The sequence below is a fragment of the Saccostrea echinata genome, unplaced genomic scaffold (assembly GCF_033153115.1).
Source record: "Saccostrea echinata isolate AGI-Se365-2 ecotype Australia unplaced genomic scaffold, CSIRO_AGI_Sech_v1 ptg000015l, whole genome shotgun sequence".
Lineage (NCBI taxonomy): Eukaryota > Metazoa > Mollusca > Bivalvia > Ostreida > Ostreidae > Saccostrea > Saccostrea echinata.
In genome coordinates this window covers 11,202,457-11,209,166 of record NW_026889764.1, presented here as the reverse complement: position 1 = coordinate 11,209,166, position 6,710 = coordinate 11,202,457, and the positions used below count along the sequence as shown (strand labels likewise).

The following is a 6,710-nucleotide window of genomic DNA, read 5'->3' as shown; positions in this document are numbered from 1 at the left end:
CACCATCACATTACCCTAAGACTGCTATTAATACAGTAGGCTATGATAATCGTTACATTCACCCCAAAACTGAAGGAAATCGATTGCGCGATTTTGGTTTGTGAGCTCCTAAATTTTAAGTTGGTGTTCCTCTCACTCGCGCACGCGTGCGTCGTTTGCCTATTTTTTTCGACATGTTAGTCCCCGTTCCAACGCTGCCAGGGTTTGTCGACTTTCTCGCAAACTATTACATTCATCCACTTGACTGATCTCCGTATAGTCCATCTTTTCCGCATCGAACATCGTTTGGACTACGTGGACGATATGGTTCAAAATGCCCAAGCTGATCTCAATCAACTTAGGGCTGCCTTGTCGGAAGGGTTGAATAATATCCCTATTAGAAGGACAAACACACTGATGAACTCCTTGCATGGGAGAATCAAGGCTGTAACAGATGGTCGAGGGAGACGTGAGAAAATGAGAATTTTCATTTTTCACTTTTGGGGGGTACTGTCATATGAGTTTCAATAACTCATGAATAAATTGGGGAAAATCAAATGAGATTTTGGTTACATGTTTATTAAAGATGAAATTTAATGTTAGATAGGAATACTGAAAAATACGTCTGAAAAATATAACCTTAATTCACTTTAAAAAGTTTACCCTGCGTTTCTTTTTCCTTTCTGCATATATTTTAATTTTTTGGATCGGGTTGTGCGTGTATATTATGATTCTTCGCTGAGTGTACTATGAACCTAGCTCTAAATAGTGATCCTTGGGACGAAAAGTGTTAAAGATTCTTCTTAAAATATGAGAGCGTAAATATTTGCCTCCAAATATCCCTACCCTTTGGATAACTTTACGAAATGAAATCTAACCTCTAGTAGATGAAAAGATCGTTTTTGGCATGATAACATCAAGTTTTGTACTTCTTTATTTGATTTATTAGGGATTTTCTATACACAATTCGAAACAAAACTTTGGACACTATGATGAATTAATTTTTGCTCGTTGGGTCATAGAATCTTAATTATTACTAGTATATAGTTATTTCACGTACTCTTTCTATATCTTAACCGGAGATTTCGAGACTTTTTTTATAGTAAACTCGGCATGTTTTTAAAATTTTCGTTCAGACTTCTTTACACCAGATCCTGGTCCTTTAATTGAATAAATGTCAGTCCCTTTTACCCGATGATGCTGTAAGTATGTAAGCATTGGTTAATATCTAAGTGGCCTAAATAAGGATCGAATAAGGATCGAAAAAATATATACGAAGGTTGATCCAAAAGGAATGTCAAAACTGGTATAAAATCTTTAATAATCAAATGTTATCAATAAAATTTGACATACTAATACCCATATCTATTTTGATTTCTGCCTTAAAAATCATTTAAATAAAGTGCTTTGTAAAATATCAAGATAAACACAACTTTAGGTTCTGTCTATCGCCGTACGGTAAGAATGTTACCGGTGTCGTTATGACGTTACTGTTTGGTACTCAATTTCAGTTCATCTGCATATCTTTTGACCTCTCTGGTGCTTCTTTTTTAATAATCGTTATTGCCATTTTCCTTTGAAAAGCCTTAGTTTGAGTTGTAGTATTAAAATTATTTGAGCTTTGTCCAATATTATTTTTAAATTCATTTTTGTGTAGATCTTATGTATCATCAGATTCAGAATGAATGTCGAAAATAAACGTCACAAAGACGTCGCTAAATTCTTGCCTGCGGCGGTAGAAACCCAATGTTGTGTTTACTCTAATATATTAAGAGTTGCTTATATATGAATGAAACATTAGGACAAAAGTAAAACAAAAACAGATAGAGGTGTTAGTATATAAAGTTTTGTTGAAAACTTTCGATTATTAAAGATATTATAGCAGTGTGGACATTATTTTTGGATAAATCCTCGTTTAATAACATCTTAATTGATCATTTTGCAGCTGATACCCACCATTGCAAACGAGTCAACGGCACATCTGGATGGCAATGAATCATTTACCATATCTAAACTAGAGCTGTACCATCAGAAGAGAATAACTCCAATGATTACATTGAATTCACCTACCCCTAAGTTCACATCTCTACAAACTCAAATCAGTACACCTATTCCACAAACTCCACCGCCAACTTTTTGCCCTCTATCTCTTGGTTTTATTTTACTATATGGCGATTGTAGAAGAAAGGAGGAACAACAATTTTCTTATAAGACAACTCCGCCTCAAATATCACCCAAGCCTGCAATAATTATACCATATTCACATATTCAACCTTCAACGAAAACTTCACCAATTTCACATATCCATCAACAAATTATTCCTGACACTTCACCACCACAAAAATTACCTTTGCCAGCAATCAATGAACCAACTACAGGAATTCCAAGAGTCCCAAAAACTATTACCTTACAGACCAAACTTACACCAAAGACACCGTATTCGGCATCATCTACAAGAATTCAACCAAGTACACCAAACTTTATTCAACATCAAACACTAACTACGAAATTCCCAGACAATATACAGATACTAGGCATACGTTATCATGTATATGATAAACATAAGGTAATTAATTAAAAGAGTGTTTTTATATGTAAATAAGAGATACACATATTCTTAACCACCTTGATAATATTTAAGAGGCTTTAAAAAAACTGTCCATTATTCAGAATCTATTATGTAACTTTCTTTTTATTTTCAGAATATGTCCCGAGAAGTGAAGTGCTTCAACAATTTTGTATATAGAAATGGAAAATGCATGCTGTCCAACTCAAAAAACGAGATTAAGTTAATTGCAACTCTTTCCATAAGTCTACTACAAAATTCCAAAGCTGGCAATGAAAAATATTACAGTTATGTTTCATGGCTACATCTAATAATAGCAACACATTTTTCCGATTTTAAATTAGCGACAGTTTTAGGTATCACAATTTTCCAAAGTAAGGGGAATTCAATGCTTTACCGGGCGAATGTTAAAATAGTCATCTTTCCTGAACATGTGAAAAAATATATCTCAAAACAAATTTTATTTTTTCATGATAAAACTTTTTCGATGGAAAGTAGCAAAAAGAGACCCTCAATCCCTAGACATTCCGACAAAGGTTTCCTGTTTCAATTTGTTTCGAATAACCAGAGTCTCAAGGGGTTTAAAATGAAAATGCAAACAAAATTTACGAATTTTCACACAACATCCAAGTTACTGACATATCCATTTCAAAAAACATTATTCTGTCCAATGGTTGTCCTCGGAAAAGATGAAATAATTTTCAGAAATAATTCCCAACTGTGTCTTATCACAATCGATATATGCTTTGATCGTATGTTGTATTATGTAGGGGATTCTGTGCAAGTTTGCATGGAAGACTATTTTTCAAAATTGGAAGGCAATAGTTTGAATTTCTCAAAGTTAGAAAGAAAGGATATTTGGGTATATCGTTACACACCTGAGGGTATATTATCTTTAGTGTTGATGTGTGTTTCATCTCTGAGTCTTTTGATTACGGTTTCTATATATTTCATTTGTCCTGAATTACGATCTCTTCCAGGAAAATGTATTATGTTTCTGTCTTCTTCACTCTTGATTGCACAATTATTGTTTCAGTTTGGTATAACGCTAAATGATTATCCCGTGGCGTGCAAAGTTGCGGGATTTGTCGTTCATTACGCTTGGCTAGCAAGTTTCTTTTGGATGAGCGCAAGTTCAATACAAATGTTTCTGCAGTTTGGCCGTTTTGTTACAAGACAATCCCCAAACAGCCTCAAAAGACTTTTGAAATATTGCCTTTATGCATTCGGGTGCCCATTTCTATTCATAGCAACTAACATAGGATACTCTCTTGTATCATCAGATGGAAATGAGTATGGTTATGGCTTGGATCTATGCTATATATCATATCCGATCATGGCTATCATTACCTTTATCACACCTGCATTTCTAGTGACCGTAATTAATATTATTTTATTCTTCATTGTTTGTTGTCGCATAGGAAACCATGAAAATGTCCAGTCAGTCAAGTCTCAACTTAATAAGAGTAAAGTTATTATGAAGTTGTCGTGTTTGACAGGAAGTTTATGGATTGTGGGCTTTGTTAATTACTTTTTAAGGTTAATTGTCTTGGAATACGTGTTTATATTATTAAATGCTTCACAAGGTGTTTTCATTTTTGTATCTTTTATCTGTACAAAAAGGGTTTTTTCGATGTTGCGACAGAAATTCCAATGCTTTGGATGTAAGAATACAGAAAACTTCGATAATTCTCAGCAAACGTCATTCTGACATTATATTCATTTGAACCAATTTGTTTTTTAGTTTTCCCTTTGTCCTTCTTTTACTTCTTTTTTGTTCTAATTTCCCTTTTTAATTTTTTTTTTCCAAAAGTGGCTATATTTATATAATAATGATGCGCTTTGGATGCACTATGCCTAAATAGTAGTCAGAGTTTGACACATGGTGCACGAGAGGGAGGCTCCTGCACCATATGTCAAACCCTGACTACTATTTAGGCATAGTGCACGCAGTACAGTTAAGGCTACACATGAAGATAATATGGTAATGAGGTCATAATGAGGTTTAACGTCATGACAGTTGCTCCGCCTTGATAGATCCATATAAGGAAATAGAGCTCAAAAAAGCTATTTAATGATGATTGCGAGAATTTGTAATGAATGTCCGTATTTTCAGGTTTAAATAAATAAACATTAGTGATTTTCTCTTATATAGTAACAACACGTCTTCGAAATAATTCTCTTTTTATTGTGTCGTTTGGCTGCATTCGGCTTCAGCCAAGCGCTTGCACTCGGTGACACGGAATGTTGTTTACATCTAAAAACGTGGCGACAGCAGCTGAGATATGCAGTGGATAAATGCAACAATCGGGCAATCTTTAAAGAGAATAGGGATAAGATAAGAGACCTGGGCCTTGTTTATCTTTTTGATGAGAAGATGATGACGTTATTTCGGGAAATCATGGAAAACTGAGACGATCCGCACTACTTCACTTGGTCCCTTTCTGTTCATTAAGGTGTGTATGTGCATAGGTATTAACATGTAGACATACTATTCTTTACATCGATGTAAAATAACCGTGAACATGTACAATAAGATGTATTATTACAGTCCGTCACAAATTGCAATGCAGTGCCGTGTGTGTATGCCCCCCCCCCCCCCACACACACACACACATACACAAAAACACAAACATTACATCTACAAACATGTAACATAATATAAGCACAGCACGTCATGATATCAAATAGTATAATTTAGATGCAGTCACACTTACAATGTACATGTATTTGTGATGTCAAACTGCACAGTGTATAATGCATGTGCACTGTACATACAAGAGTATTAGACCCTATAAATTTTAATTTATACCTCTGGCAATCAAAAATATGTGAATTTTCAGATTTCAGTTCTTACCAGTGCTTCATATTTTAAATTCATCGTAGAACTTTAACTATCTGTATCACTAGGCTGTAAATTTGTAGAATTTCTACATTAATGAAGATAAAATGTTTGAATTTTCATTTGTCTGACTACATGTACATTAAGTCAGTCTTATATGTATAAACATGTATTTATGTACTGTTTATATGTATAATTCTTTTCTCATTGTAGCTGTCACAGAACTGGTTCAAACTGGCATTTACATCAGCTAGAACTATCAAAATAGATGCATCATTTTCTCCACTGGGTATGATCACACTAAAGCATTTCACATTAATTTTATAGGATGCCAGTGTTAAGTATTTTTTTTAAATGTTGTATAGGTGAAAGAATTAAATTTATCTCTAGTATATTGATTTTTATTTTTTTTTTTTTTACGTAAATTAAGTATAGCTACCAATTCTATTTTTGCAAAATTTAATGTCATAGGTTTCAATTTCCCAAAAAGTTTTGTATCAAAAGTTTGTTTCCATTTATTTTATAAATTTCAGAAAATATAGTATAGCTTGGTTTGTTTTGTACAATGCAATGTCATTTCATTCTACAATAGTTATCATTAAGTTATTCACTCATTACATATATATTTTGTTCTAGCTACTCCCAAACAATTTGAACAATTCATTCAGGCAGCAAGTGTTTCCACCAATAAAATAAAAAGGTATGCTCCATATAAGCTATAAACCATACATATTCCTAGCAAGATTATTGAAATGTTTTGATAATATAAACAGTAGAGTCATGTATATGCTTTCCATGTTACTCAATGCATTGTTTTGAGTATCACTTTCTTAAAACCCCAATGAACTTTCCATAATGGTATTTCATTTTGTTTTTAGAATTGATTTCATCCAGAAGAACTGTTTGAACTGTGGACTGTTTGAAATATTTTGCACCTGCTCAGAAATCCCTTCACAGCCTGCCTTTGAATTTGAAAAGCTGTTTTTAATTAAATAAATTTTCTAGATAAATAATACTTTGTTTTTTTAATAGTACAATGGTTTGAAAGTTTGAAGGCTGTTAAGATTTGAATATCTTTACTTGAATATATTCTGACAGGCGCGTAGCTGCTTATACGCAAATACGCAGATGTCTACACATCGTTTTCCAATTTTAAAAATGGGATGGGGGGGGGGGGGAGGGAAGGGGGAGATTTGTGAGAAGAGAAAAAATATCAATACTATCCAGCAAATATTTGTGTTTCAAATTATTTTATCTCATACTGGTTCGATTCAAATTTTATATTACCATGTCTTTATTAAAAAAAAAACTGTAATGTTTTAT

The 6,710-nt window shown here is 33.3% G+C and overlaps 1 long non-coding RNA gene across 1 annotated transcript; it reads left to right on the top strand.

Annotated features, from left to right (window-relative positions):
- The first annotated feature begins 5,598 nt into the window (after positions 1–5,598).
- Positions 5,599–6,400, top strand: LOC133187866 (uncharacterized). The gene is made up of 3 exons (XR_009721265.1): positions 5,599–5,676; positions 6,024–6,087; positions 6,266–6,400. It is a non-coding gene; the product is annotated as an uncharacterized LOC133187866 (long non-coding RNA).
- The last annotated feature ends 310 nt before the right edge of the window (positions 6,401–6,710 follow it).